Here is a 15943-nt window from a genome sequence, read left to right on the forward strand (position 1 = left end):
GGGAGGAAGTAGTAAGGGAGATTGGATTCCCATATCCCATATTTATCATTATTGTTTAAGTGATCATCCCTCAATTCCATAAAGGTCTGCAAATGGTTCCTATCACCCACAAAGTTTTGGATGTGGAAATCTCTGTCAGCAAGTGGTAAGGACTCCAGGTCTTTATTTGGTGCATTTATGGGGGCAACACTGAGAGCTGTGGGTGCAGGAGCAGCCATTATGTGATTTCTTAATTTGAATAAGGCAAGTGCAATGGTTTGCAAGGCTCTTCAAAACACAAGTGACAGATTGAATGCAGACAGTGATAAAGATTGTCTTCAAAGTAGGAAAAGCAGGCTATGCAGGCTCGCCTTTGCTGTTTTTAGTAGATTCACAGGGATTGTGAATTGATGAGGATGATTTGCAGAGGGTGTGGAGGATTCAAGCTGGTGAAATGTAGCTTTGGGCACGCACTCGGCAAAAGGGAACAATGCCGAGCACCTCGAGGATGAATTTGTAAGTTTTAGACAGTGAATTCTTGTTTCAATATTAAATTATGGAGCAGAGGGCAATGCAGGGTGCTTTAGTTCTAAATTAAGTGGTAAACAGTCTTCAATTTGGGATTTGACAGGTGCTTAATGGAGAATTTGCAGAGAAATGGCATGCATAGGGGAAAAACAGGAGAATTGTGGTGAATACCTGGATAAACAGCGCGGAAAGCCTCTGGGTCAAACAGTGGGTGCTCAATGCAGCTGAATTGACAAGTTGTGGTGGCTCCAATTTTGAATTTGGCGGTTGGAGTTGAATTTCGCACTTGGACAACTTGGAATGTCTCTGGCAACTATTTCAAATGACAATGACACAAAACGGCCGAAAAAATGCGTTTTAACGACAAATTTGGATATAATGGGATATTGGCGCTTTTCCGCCAATGACATCAGTATGACGTCATGGCGGGCCCCGGGTATGGAGGGTGACGTGGGCGTTGAGCTGGAGGCCAGCGTGGCAGGACAGGGTGGCGGACGGCGTGGGGTGGCATGGCTAGGTGGAGGGCCACGAGGCGCGATGGCGGGCGGAGGTGGCATGACGTCATGATTACATGGGGGCCGACGTGACAGCAGAGGGGCGGTACCGGGGAGATTGGTAAGCGGTCTCCCCGCACCGCTTTTGGGTGAAGGCGGTATCGGGGAGGGGGGCTCCGAACAACCCCGCTGCTTGCCACGCGTCTAGGGTACGACCACCAATACCGCCATCTCCCCGGACGTTAAAGGGAGGCATGTCGGGATTTAAAAAAGACCGCCCACCGTTGGATCGGGGGTGGAGGATGATGGACGGCTGGCGGGCGCTGTGATCGATTGCGCAACTTGGGGTTGGGTCCCGCCCGATAATAAAATATTTATTTAAACTGCGCAGGTTTAGAACTTTGGGTTAGGGGGTTTTTGTGGGTTTTTTGGGGTGTGAATTAATCTGTCAGGGGGAAACAAAGGGTTAGAGTTAGGTTTGAGCAGAGGGAAGGGGTTTTTTATGAAATTTTTCGGAAAAGAGGGGAAATGTGGGTTTAGTGTAGGTTATTACTCTGACTAGAGGTTAGAGTAATCCCAAAACAGGGTTGACCATAGTCCCTAGTGGACTCATGTCTCCCTTAGACATACTATTTAGCTATAATGCTAAAGGGGGGATATTTATACATGTTAGGGGTTTATACACCATGGTGTTATAATAATAGGGAAAGGGGAACACAGTGGATTTAATGTAGATACAGTTAGTAACTAGTACTGGGAGGGGAATGAGAATGGGAAGTGATGGATACTAAGATTTTCAGGAATCAAACTTAGTTAGGAAGTAGATCAAAATGAAAAGAATTTTTACACAAGAAATGTGGCTTCTTTCCAAAGAAAGAGGTTATTTATGACATGAAGTTTGTACAAATGAAGAGTGTAAGGAGGACTGATCAGGCAGATCCTGCAGTGCTCATGGGGAGATTAGTAAAAGATTTTGAAGGGGATGAGGGGAGTTAGTGATGGTTTAGTAGTATGCCACATAGCCCATTGCTCCTGCCTTTCTCCTGCTGATGGCAACATTTGATCTACTCCAAGTGATGTGCTTGGATCTTGCTTTCTGCAACCTTCAACTGCCTACCCTGCCTATTATGCCTAACATTTTTTCTTCATTTTGTATGGGTGCACTTAGCCTTGCAAACCCTGATAATTCTCTTTTTCTTTCTGCTACCCTCCTATCTAATTCTACGCTTATGACTTCCAAGGGCCCAGATTAAGTTGTTGGGCTCCTTTCTTTCTCTATCCACCTAGTCATCTGTCAAGCTTGAACTGTTTGAACAGGTACTTCCTCTCTAATCTACAACATGCAATTTAAAGCATGGTGAGGCCCAGCTTGAGCTGTTGGGCCACCTATCAAGGTAGTAGTGGCAATTTGAACTAGCCACTTTCATGGTCTTTGTTTGGGGTTCATTTCTTTTATTTTTTCTCTGACCAATTCATTTTCTTTCCCTTTGATTTTTCTTTTAAGGCATACCCTCTTTACATTTTTTAACATGTCTGCTCTCTTCACAAAAATGGAACCTTAGTGGCATGGAAGGTGAGAATTTTTGGCACTTCTACTGTCAATCATGAGAGATGAGAACCTATTGGTATAGGAGGCTAGCAGTATGGTTGAACCGAAAACACACTGATGCATAGTGTTTGTGTTGATCGTCAAGTGTGTACTGATGGTCATGTGCATCATCTCGTCGAAGTACATGTTCAGCCCTAGTTAGACTTGCTTCTTGTCTTCGCCTTAGTGAGTGTGTTGAATGGGTTGGTTTGCATGTGTGTGCTCAATGACATGCATGTTGTTGAATCCCTTGCATGTGATCAACAACACTACTCACCATGTCTTCTCTGTGTCTACTGTTGGGATGGATCCTTAACTTGTACAGGTGCAGTTTCATTCGTCAGTGCATGTTACACCCATTGTTGTTCCTATTCCTGTTGCAACTCATTCGTCTGTATGTGCAGCTTCATGTTCTTCTTGAGTTTCTTCTTCAGCACATGCAACTCCTTCTTTGTTCCATCTTCTACCTTCGTGCGATCTTGATGTTATGCTGTCACTTCATAGCTGGAGCCTCCAAAGTTTCTTTCATTATCAATGGATCTGCTTGACCTTGCAACTTTGCTCTGCCTCTATGTTGTCAACAACCTTCCTCTTGCATTAGCTGCATTTGTTGTGTTCGTTGCATTCGTTGTGTTTGCTGCATTTGGTATGCTGCCTTCAGCTGTTGTTAATGATGCTACTCACTGTGATTCTATTGCTTGATGTCCTTGTCCATGAACAACTTGATGTCTTCGTGAGTAGGCAATCTCATAGACACTTGATCAATTGCATCCCCAAGCATGCTCTAATTGGTGTCTTTGTCTCTGCTCTCCTGGAAACCGTTGTACCTATACGTCTAAGACATAGATGAACACCTGTGATGCCTAGAGACATGGCAACACTCATAGCAAGAAATCTGTCAGTCGAAAACCAAAACAAACATGAGAACTAACTTGCAACATACCTGGGTGAATGATCATGAAGGTTACGCAATTTCGGCCTGGAGGTCGGGAGACCGATTACCAAGAATGAACAAGGCACAGTCTGGGCTGCTGAGAGACTGACTGACTACTGGAACTGCGCAATGCACAATCCATTCTGGGTAGCTGGCTGCTAGGATTGTGCAATGCGCAATGCCAGCTAAGAAAGGCTACTAGCCCAGGGACAAATTTTTGAAATGTTTTTGGCCAAGCAGCCATTGACCTCCAAAAATGTACAAATCAGTCTAGGAGGCTAGTGTTGGGCTAGAATGCTCAAATCTGGAGAGGAAGGTGAGCCTTCCTTCTCCATATTACGCAATGCAGCCTTGGTAAAGGCAGAGACTGGGCCAAGGTTGGCCCGACTCACTGACGGGAAACTGAAATAAAGTAAGTTGGTGAAATGAATGGCGACACTAAGTGATAGCAGAAGTGATAAACAATGCATGCAAAACATGAATGGAAGATTGAGCAAGCAGATCAACATGCATGTGGGTGAGGTTGTTCACTGGTTGGGCGAACATCCATGCAAAATAGTTTCATGCATGCGATAGCAGTGACATAGCGATCAAAATTAAAACAGAGCTAGGACAATCTAGAATACATGTAAATGACAAGAAGCATTCAAAGAAATCAAGCAAAAAGTACTCCCACAGGCGAAAGCACAAAAAGAGACAGAAATGCAGCACAAGGGATGGGAAGCGAGCATACCCCAAAACAGCTGAGTTGAATGTGCGAACTACTCCTAGATGTGATGTTGGATGTGAGAGCTACAAGATTGATGTGAGGAATGAGCTCTGCAGCATCCAATTGATGATTTTTTATAACTTTGAGGTTGGGACGCGCATGACACAAATCTAGGGTAAGTGACACTTTGTGGGAGGTTTCTTAATTTCTCCTTGCATGTAACCTCCAACAGCTAAACATAGATACCTAAAACAAGGGATTCCTTTGCATGCTTCCTTGGGAGAAGCAACCTATGCATGCAAGTCTATTTCTCTCAATCTCGGAGGGAACCAATAAACTCGGTTGCACATGCAAGCGACTGCTTGACCGCTGGATAAAATTGCACATTCATGACTATAAGTTGGGCTGACTGCCCAAGGGGATTGCACAATTTCTAGGTTAGATAGAGCAGCTAACTACTACCTAGATTTTCGCAAATCCTAGGCTAAACAGTCTGTTGATGGGAAAAATTGTGAAAATCCTACTGGGAGGGTTGGCTGGCAAGATTGTGCAATCGTGGAGCCCAGTAGGCTATTAAAGGGAATTGCACAATTCTTGGAGGGAGAGGCTGGTTTCCCTCCAAAAATGTGCAAATTTCACTGGGAAGTTGCTCAGCCTGTAGCTGGACCAAGTTTGGATGAGCAGCCTATGAGGGAAATGGATCCACTCTGATCAACAGGCTGCCTTTGTGCGAGGAAAGAACTGAAGCTTGAGTACTTGACGAATCAAGAAAAAGTGTTGTGTAGAGATGGTAGGGGAGGCTCCAAAACGGGGTAAGGAAAAATTTTGGAGGGTGGTTGTAGCCGCTACAACAATACCCTAGATGTTGTTATAGGAGCGGGGAAACCTGATGAAGATGACCTCATTGATCAAATCCTTCATAACCATTCCCCCAACACCATGTCTATTGATGAGCTTGTGAAGGAATCTCGTTGTAATCCTTGGCCTAAGTTATGCCCAGTAGAACCAAGTCCTACACCTATCAAAATGATAGAATTTGTTCCATATAAAACCTTGAACATTAACCTCTCTCTCTCAGCCAACTAAGAAGAGAAGTTGTGCAAAATGATGAGAGAGTACTTAGATTCCTTTTCTTGGAGCTATAAAGAAATGAAAGTGGTGCATCCTTCAGTGTGTACTCATCACATCTACATTAAGGAAGGATCCAAACATGTGTGCCAACCTCAGAGGAGAATGAACCCAGCCCTCAAATACATAGTGAAGGAAGAGTTGCAAAAGTTGTTGAATGTAGTGTTCATCTACCCAATCTCAGATAGTGAGTGGGTGTCCCCTCTATTTTTAGTCCCAAAGAAGAATGGAAAGTGGAGGATTTGTGTACACTACAAAGATCTCAACAAAGACACTAAGAAAGGCCATTTCCTTTTACCTTTCATTGATCAAGTTTTAGATTGTCTTGTAGGGAAGAAGTTCTTCTCTTTCCTGGATGGGTTCTGTGGTTACAATTAGATCCAGATCAACCCAGAGGACCAAGATAAAACTAAATTCACTTGTCCTTCGGGTAACTTTTCTTATAGCATCCTTTGTTGGGTAGTGTTATATTCTTTCCACGACTAGCCCACGTAGTGAACCGGGGGGTTAGAGGGGGGGCGAAGCCCCCCCTTCATTACATCGATTGCGCAGCAGGGGGGTCACAGGGGGGGCGACAACCCCCCCGTCTGAGGTGTTTGACGGGGGTGGGTAACCCCCCTCTATGGGTTCCGACGAATCACCCCGGGGAAAATTGTTTTGGACCCTATATTAGGTTGGGTGGACCTACATATGGTTTTGTGCATGGTTTTTCACACATGGTTTTGTATGTAATGGTTTTCAGTCCATGGTTTTTGCCATGATGGTTTTCGTTCCATGGTATTGGATGCTTAGGCATGTATAAATATGTATTTTAATATTGAAAGGAATATAAGGAAAAATCAATCTCGTAGTCCCGGTTTTGGGATCTAGGGGAAAATCTCTGTGTATATGTATTTTATGTGTTATTCTCTCGCATTGTCTATTTTCTGTGTTTTAGAATTGGAATCAGAGTTGTTTTGGCTTCAAGGGGATGCCTTTGTTGCTGAGGGGTTTTGCTCGGGTTTGTGGTAGACCCTGTTCAGTGGGAGATCTGCGGGATCGATTCTGGTGGTGAAAGAAGATGGCGAGCAGTGGAAAGATAAAGATCGAGAAATTTAATGGTCAGAGTTTTGAATTATGGAAAATCAAGATGTAGGATCTGTTGGTGGATAGAGATCAATGGATCGTGGTAGATCTAGGTACTAAACCAACGGGAGTGTCTGATGAAGAATGGAAGAAGTTGGATCAGAAGGCAAAGAGCACAATACAATTGTGTGTCTCAGATTCAGTATTTCTGAATGTATCGGGGGAAGCTATGGATAAGGCTTTGTGGGAGAAGTTAGGGACTTTGTACCAATCTAAGTCTCTGGTGAATAAACTCTTCCTACAGAAAAAGTTGTATAACCTGATGATGAAAGATGGAGACTCAGTGACAGAACATCTGAACGCATTTAATACTGTGGTAAGTCAGTTATTATCTGTTGATATTAAAATTTTAGATGAAGATAAGTGCATCAGTTTGTTGTGTTCTCTACCATATTCGTGTTATAGTCTGGTTATTGCAATTGTTAGCAATGCAGCTTCCTTGCAATTTGATGAAATAGTCTCATCCTTGTTGACCGAGGAGATGAGACGGAAAAATTTGGAGAGCTAGAATGGTGATGCCTTGTCTGTACGAGGACGGTCCTAGAACAGAAACAAAAATAAGTCATCGAGTGGGAGATCTAAATATACAGGGAGGTATAAATCTCTAGGAAAACATGTAAAGGTGGTGTATTGGAAATGCAGAAAGGAAGGGCACTACAAAATGGACTGTAAATCTAAAGCTCCTGATAAATGAAAGGGATCTGATGATGCTCCTTCTGCAGAGGCGAAAACCACCTCAGATGAAGGTGGGTATGTTTACTTGGATTCTCCAAGTACACATGTAAATCATAAGGCATGGTTGATTGACTCAAGTGCATCCTTTCACTTCACTCCCCATAGAGAGTGGTTCTACGAGTATGAGAAATACGATGGTGGTGATGTCTTCTTAGTGGATGACAGGAAGGCTAGAATCATTGGTCGTGCAAAAGTAAAGTTGAAGTTGCAAGGTGGAAGGGTTAGAACACTTCCCGGTGTTCTGCATATTCCTGCATTGGCCAAAAATCTGATTTTTGTAAGCAAGATCGATGATGCAGGTGTTAAAAATAATGTTTGAGAAGGGTACCTGTAAGATGGTTCAAGGAGCACCGATATTGATGCGGGGAGTTCGGATTGGAACTCTGTACAAGATGCAAAGTAGCACTATTGTTGATGGGTGCAATAGTTTTGTGGTTCCTTAAAGTGGAGTAGAAAATCTAGTGGTCTTCGGAGAGAAGACCATGCTATGGCATCAAAGGCTTAGACAGATTGGAGAGAAGGGCCTTCAAATACTTCATGGCAAAGGTATGGTAGAAGGTATGAGTAATAGCTCTCTGGATTTTGATTTCTATGAAAATTGTGTATATGGGAAGTAGAATCGGGTAAGTTTCCCCTTTGGTGGTAAGAGGGTGAAACAGATATTAGAGCTTGTTCATAGTGATATGTTTGGACCTGTGAAGGTTCCATCACTAGGTAATTCTGTGTACTATGTATCATTTATAAATGACTTCTCAAGGAATACATGGATATATTTCCTTAAGAAGAATTCTGAAGTCTTTTACAGGTTTAAAGAATTTAAGGCTCTAGTGGAAAACTAGACAAAGAAGAATATAAAGGTACTAAGGACAGATAATGGTGGAGAGTTTTGCAATAAGGAATTTGAAGAATTCTATAAGAAGTGTGGTATAGCAAGGCAGAAGATTACTCCATACACACCTGAGAAAAATGGAGTTGCAGAAAGAATGAAAAAGATGTTGCTGGAAAGCGCAAGAAGCATGCTTAGTGGGTCTAGGTTAAGACAAGAATTCTGGGCAGAGGCGGTGGAGACAGCATATTACCTGGTCAATAGATCACCTTCATTAGCATTGGAGTATAAGACTCCACAAGAGATATGGACTGGTAAGAAACCCTCTCTTTTACATCTTAGGGTATTTGGATGTGATGCATATGTACATGTTCCAAAGAAGAAAAGAACCAAGTTGGATAATAAATCTGAAAGTGCATCTTTATTGGGTATAAGGATGGTTTAAAGGGTTATAAGCTTTGGAACCTAGTAACAAAGAAGGTTGTGTATAGCCGAGATGTGTTTTTCAGAGAGGTGAAAGATGTTATTAAACATGAACTCCAACCAAAGGAACCTAAGAATATAGATTTTGAGCTTAAAGAGGAAGAATCAGACTCTACAACAGACGAGGAATTAGAAGATGAAGAGCCACAAAATCCAGGTGTGAGAAGATCAGTTTGAGAAAGAAGGCAGCCAGAAAGGTATAGTCCATTTGATTTCTATTCAAATTCCTCTTTAACTATTACTGATGGTGATTTGAGAACTGTGAAGGAAGAAATAGATTCAGAGGATGGTAAACTCTGGAAAGAGGACATGGTTGATGAAACGACATCTTTGCATAAAAATGAGGCTTTGGATCTGGTGGAGTTTCCACCTGGAAGGAATCCCATTGGCAGCAAATGGGTTTTCAAGAAGAAGAAATATGCATAAGGAAAGGTGGATAAATACAAAGCTTGATTGGTAGCAAAAGGTTATTCCCAGGTGTCGGGAAGTGAATTTGGTGATATTTTTTCTCTTGTTGCCAAGGTAGCTTCGATTAGATTACTTTTATCTATTGCTGCTTCTTTTGATTTTGAGGTAGAACAGATGGATGTGAAGACAACATTTCTTCACAGGGATCTAGAAGAGGAGGTCTACATGAAGTAACCCAAAGGTTTTGCGGTGAAGGGTAAGAAAGAACTAGTATGCAAGTTAAAGAAGTATCTGTATGGGTTAAAACAGTCACCAAGGATGTGGTATCATAAATTTGATACATTTATACAGGGACTTGGCTTCACCATAAGCAAAGCAGATCACTATGTGTATTTTAAATTAATTGGTGACCATGTTATTTATCTGGTCTTGTATGTGGATGATATGTTGCTGGTTGGAAATGAAAAAGAAACTATCCAGGATTTGAAAACCCAATTTTCCTCCAAACATTATGGACAAAGTCAAACTAGTTAACTTCCTCACTCGTTTTTTTTTCCCTAAATTTTACTAATTTCCCTTAAGTACTAAAGGCACCAACAACCTGAAAGTTAAAGGGGCTCAGAGCATTTCTCTGACTTTTGGAGGGACCGGACCCTTGGCCCAATAACTTGTAAGGCCTAAGTGCTAAAACTTCGTCATCAAAATTCACCCTGCTTCATAATTCATTCATTCTCTTCAAATCCTTTTCCTAAGGTAAAATCACTCTTTTACTTAGGAAAAATAAATGTTCTTTATAAAAAACCCCAAACACATTTTAGCCTAAGTTATAATGTTGGATGATGAATGTATTTTTGGAAACATTTACTTAGCGCATTTAATTTTCCATGGTCATATTAACTTTTAATTTTTATTATTTAACTCCCAAAATAAATTACCCTTTCCCATATTATTAATAAAAATCCCAAAATAAACAAATATCCCCTCCCGATGCTTTGAAAAATAAACCATAATAAAGTTAATTAAGTTGGATTAATTGATCAAACCGTGATTAATTAAGAACCAAACCCACGACGCATTAAAAAGGGATTAATTAATCACCTAGATTAGTTAATAGCCTCTCCACCAATCATATCACCCCCGATAAAATCAAAGTCATTTTAATTATGATCGGGCCACTCCATTAACTCTCCACCACTTCCCGTTGCCAACTATCGTCTGATCAGCGTTCCCATATCCAATAGCTCTAGCCCATATCGCACAGGCCTTTGGGTCGAACGTTAACCATGCGATGCAAGCGGTTTTGACTTTTCGCTGATGCTACATGTCATTCAGTTTGTGGCATCGCGCGACCCTCCGCCAAAACCACCAACCTCCCAAAAGCTGTGCGATGAAAACCATTACCGCTACCGCTTACCGCCTCTACTAAATGACAAAGTGTCCTATCAGGTAGTTAAATCCAACTGTCGTTTTCATTCACCTCCCAAAAGTCATTAACTTTGTGCATAAAAACAAGAATATGCATTGCTTTCCCTTTTTACTGAGAAAGTGACTTATGCGTTCCATGCACGCATAGAGTACTTCCAGTCCGACAACTGAATTCCAACCATAAACTACCATCATTTGCTGAACTCCAGGCCACTGCGGACTACTGTGCGCACCCTGCAAAGCCTTCACTATAGCCATTTGTCTCGATAGTCAACCAAAAATAGGTATTTACCGCATTTCCTTCTCAGAAACCCTGTTTTTGTACTGAACTTCCACTAAATTTCTCTAAACCCAAATAATTCAGTACAATTAAGTTGTTTTCTTAGTCCCAAGACTTCCCCAAGCACTTGTTTTATCTGAAATTCTTGAAAACCCCAACTTTCTTCCTTGAATCCACAAGAACCAAGGATGGAAACTCTTGTCGCCCTAAATGTTGCACCAATCACTACTCCCCACAGGGATTTGGACTACCTTCCCTTCGTTGATAAATATTTTCAAATTAAGGAGCTTACTTTTGATGAAACCCCCTTGAAGCTATACTGCAGGTATCGGGACAATTATCTAAACAATGCTGATAAAATAGGTCTTTGGGAGTCCAACCTCCCCAAATATCAGTTCCCCACTGTCCATATCTTACCAGACATTGTCCAGCAATGTCATGCAAACTACAACCCCAATCTGAGAGCTGTAATGTCCCCTAACCAGGAAGTTCTTTTTACCATTACAACTGAGTCTGTAAACAAAATGTTGCAATTACAGCCTGGCTAGAACCTCACTCCCCTTTCAATTGTTGATTTACTTGTTAAATCTTCAAGGTTTTCCAGTGCTAAAATCAACCAAGTCAGTCAGACTTTCATTGAAGAACAATACAGATCAAAAGACCCCCCTCCCTACATGACATGTGCCTTTACTAGTCTTGGCAGGGATATTGTCACCATGTTTCCTTGCGTTATGGGTTTTACCACTAGTGAGTATGTAGATGAAATGACCTTTGCCTACATAACTATTTTTACCCCTGGCCAACCTCCTGCATGCAAATATGACTATGCTGCAATCATTGCTAACAAGATGCATGACCAATTCATGAGATTAGAGAATGAAAGCGTATTCAAATATTCTTCAGTCCTGTATCATCTTTTCCTTTACTACCAAGCTAATAAATTCCCTTTCTCTGTACGAAAGCTTGACACTAGAGGGAACCCTAGGTCAGTCATTTTCTGGACTTCCATTTTTCATTATTATCCTTCTTCTCCTCATCCTTACACACATTTTATTGACCAATTTGTGCATCCAGTAACTACTATGTCGATAGGAAGTCCCCCTTCTAGAATTAGTGATGATATTAAGAAAATTCTTCAATTATCCAAGTAATACAAGTTTGGGGACTAGTACTTGTACGAGAACCATACCGAGATCAGGATTTATGGGTGTGAGCTACCTCTCTTTAAATTGCCTAAATACGTCACAATGAGATTATTTGCCCTGGAGTACTACAGGTAAATGATCAATTCTGATCAAATCCACTTTATGAAATCTAAGAAGAAAGCTCAGTTAAAGATAAAGGATCACATAGGCCCATTTGTTTGCAACAACAAAAGAGCAGGGAAAGAGGCAAAGGAAATCCTTGAGAGAATGAGATTGAAAAGAGTTTCACCTAGCCTTATGATCCTCATAGCTTCATCTGTGATAGAAGGCAAAAGCATAAGCTATCCCCCTACTTCCATCATAGAATTCCAGAGATAGAACAGTATACAAATCAAAATGAGTGGGTGGAGGGAACACTTATAGAACAAGATAGTGCACAAGTTGAAGTAGAAAATGTTATGAAAAATTTGGAAAGACAACTTGATCTGGATTCCTTTGTACAAGTGCCTGGAGAATCTTCATAGGAACCAACACGGGAGCATAGTACATAGACATACAAACAACTAGAGGCTTCATAACAGAGAAAAAATTCAGGATCACAGAGAATTTCTGAGGAATTGACCCAAACTGATACAAACATGGGAAACCCTCTAGTTTTGCAAACCCCTCTTAGTGAGGAATGGAATCAAAAAAGAAGCAGGAGTGAGGCTAGTCCCTCTATAGTGCCATTGGACTAGGTATATGTGAAAAGGCAGAGATTGAATCCTCTGTCTGAGCAGGAATATGAAGAAACAGAAAGTGACAAAGCAGCGAGGAGAAGTGACATAGTGCAGACAACACTAGTAGGGGAGACACCATCTACCTCTCAAACATAAGCACCAAACAGGAATCCAAGTGTAGCAAATGTAGAAGTGTCATCACTAAGGACAGTTTCAGAGAAAAGCTAGGATTTGAAAGAAAAGTGCAAAGAAATTAAGGCTAGGAATGAGCAGCTCAAGGCTCAAACTTATGCCAAATATATGAAAATGTCTCCTACAAGACATACAAGGTTGATGTCAGCCTTTGACATCAAAGAGGGAAAAATGCAGATGAGCTTTTTGAAGCCAACAGTACAATAGCCAAAGTCCATGGCAGATTATTTAAAAACCGATTTTGAAGTTCTTTCTAGAGACATCCACCCAATTGATCAGATTGAGCTCCATAAGAAAACCAGTGAGATGGTCTATTCCACATTAACCAGTAAAGCCATGATTGCACATCGGTTGTAGAATTCTCTAAGTAACACTACAACACAGTTGCAATTGGAGAAAGCCTCTTCTCAGGCTAAGGACACTAGGATAAAGTCATTGGAAGACCTGGTGATTGAGTTGGGTCATAATCCCAAAGATGTTAAAGAAGCTGAGAGTTTGATAAATAAGAAGAGTGAAGACATTGTTGCACTCAGGAAACAACTCAAACTTCCTCCCCTCATACATCCACAAACTGGAGAAGTCATTGAGAAACAAAATGAGGAGGAACTTATGGACTTGGTCCTTAAGTTGAATGAGCAGCTGAAAGAAACAAAGCAAGAGTTGGAAAAAGATTTTCAGTCTAAACAAGGTGAGTCGACCACCATGCCTCAAACTGTAGTACCCATAGTTTCTACAGCAGTGCCATCTACTATTGCAGTAGCTTTGGCACCCAACATTCCCCTAACAACAACTCTTCCAATAACAGCAACAGCAGGTACTTCTAAAGTAGCAACAACTTCAACAAAGAAAATAGAGGACTTAATCAAATCCATGGAAGAAATGAAAATCCAAGCAACTGAGATACAGAAATTAAAAGAAATGGTTACTAGCTTGGAGCACAATTATGAGATATCACAGATTAACTACACTAAAGAAGAGAGAAAGAATAGAAGGATGACTGATAGAATAAAAACATTAGAGAAGGACTTAACATTTGAAAATCCCTTAAGAGATATTAGAGAGATTTTATGGACCAATATCATTGATTCCATCAATGATATTTGGTCTTCTATTCAGATCATTTTTTAACAGATTGAGTTAGTTAAACTAGCTACTAAGGCCATACAGGAGACCAAGGAAGAATTGGGAGACAAGCCTGAAGAGGCAACTAAATTGTTCAAGTTTTTGAATAGCAAAAGCAGGCAACAACTCGAACAATGGGATATCGAGGATCAAACTAGTACTATCCTTGAAGTGAAGAAAGTTCTTACTAAAAAGAACTTAATGCTTAACCTGGAAAGAAGATGTCAAAGTATTCAAGAGGACATAGATGATTTCATGGTAAAATTTGACATTCTAAGGGATAAAGGACTTCCAAACCCACTGGTCATAAATGACAAGCTGATGACTCAGGTAGACTACATTGATAAACTGCACTAGCAAGCCAAAAGTCAAGCCAGCTCTTCCACAGTGAAAGCACTACCAACTGGAAAAGTGTTGTATGATGGTTTAGAAAATCTTTTCTATATTGAGCATGAAGTGAAACACTTGTTCACAGCCCAGCCCAATTTTGCAAAGCACACTGAGGTTGATGAAATATACAGGAAATTGATCAGGATGAAGATACCCAATGAAGAATGGTGGACCAATATGCTCGATATCCTATAATTTACTATAGTAATTCTGAGGTAAATAGAAAATACTTACTGAGGTAAAGTCTGGTAAACAGGTAAAGAGTATCAAGAACATGTAAAGAGTATCAGTAGGGAAAAATAAGCAAGGATCCGGCACACAATTACTAGAGCAACAATAAGAGGCAAATTCGAGTTTCAACCTCCAGCTCTTCCATGAATAAAGGGACAGCAACAATCAGTTTTACATTTGTCTCTATATTTTCGTAGAAGATATTTTGTATTCCCTAGAATAAATATCATGTAGTTATGAGATATTTTGATGTAATTTTTGTATAAATACTTCTCCATTCAAAGTATTGTGGGTGGATTCTATAACATCTCTGTAAATCTATGCTATCAAGCTGAGAAAGATTTTGTACTCAAATCTGGATTTTTGCTAGAAAAGGAATGAAAGTTGAGGACATTTCATCATATTCTCATGCAGTATAATTACAACTAAGTATTATATCCTTGTGATTTCATGTGTTTTCCATATGTTTCAATGCTTCATGCATCTTAAATCTAAATGGTAAAATAGTCAAAGTATATCAGAATTAGCTTTATTGCTCTCTGCTATCAACAGTCTACCATTTATATGTTTTCTTCTAAACTATTTTGATAAATGAATTCTTAATTGCTCCTCTATCCATGTAGTTTTTCTCTAATAAGTCCCTGGTATTGGATTCTTAATTTCCCTCTGCTAGTTGGCCTATCTTCCTTTCCTCTTTCTAATCCTAACTTTAGGATTCTTGATTGCCCTCTAGTTTTGAGCAGAAATATCACCCATTCAATCCCCAAAGTCTGTTTTTACTCCGTTATCCTGCCTATTGAACTCATACCTCAGAAATTTGACTTAATCCAATGAGTTATCCCTTATTTGCTCCATAGCCCAATGGCCTAAAAGCCTAGCTTGCCCATTTGTTTCAGAATTCCACCACTCTCAAACAAAACAACCTCATTGAACATCAAAACTAGCCTAAAATCTTTTCAAACATAGCTAAATCATAAAGAGAGAGCCCTCTCTGGACTAAGGTGGGCTATCACCTAAATCTAAAAGTCAGTTTGTGGTTACCTTGGATCCTTTCCTTCTTCCAATAACTTCTAAGGAAAATCTGAGTGATAACATAGTGGCGACCATACTGGGGAGACGAAATCCTCAGTTGAAACAAACCTTTAAGAAACTCAAAAGTTTGATTTAAAGCATCTTAAAGGATATTTTAGAAGTTATTTTGAACATCTATAAAAGAATAGCATTGAAAAACTTGAAATCTGGCTTCAAGAAGACCTCACTACACCAGGGCTAACCCTGATCCAAATCCTCCCCCTATGTTTGAAAATCCTAACCTGATTCCAAGAATCATTAGAAGGAAAGAAAGTTTATTAAGCCCCAAACCTTTGTTCGGATCACAATCATGTCCTGTTTAGTGGCTTTTCCTAGAAGATCTTCCTTTTGATGAACACTTTTAACTCTCTCTGTTTAGAACCACATCTGATAGTGAACTATTGGACCTAGTCCAAGATCTAGAATTCCTC

The sequence above is a fragment of the Pinus tabuliformis genome, chromosome Q (genome assembly GCF_031772625.1).
Source record: "Pinus tabuliformis cultivar Carrire ecotype Pingquan chromosome Q, CPIR1, whole genome shotgun sequence".
Taxonomy (NCBI): Eukaryota; Viridiplantae; Streptophyta; class Pinopsida; order Pinales; family Pinaceae; genus Pinus; species Pinus tabuliformis.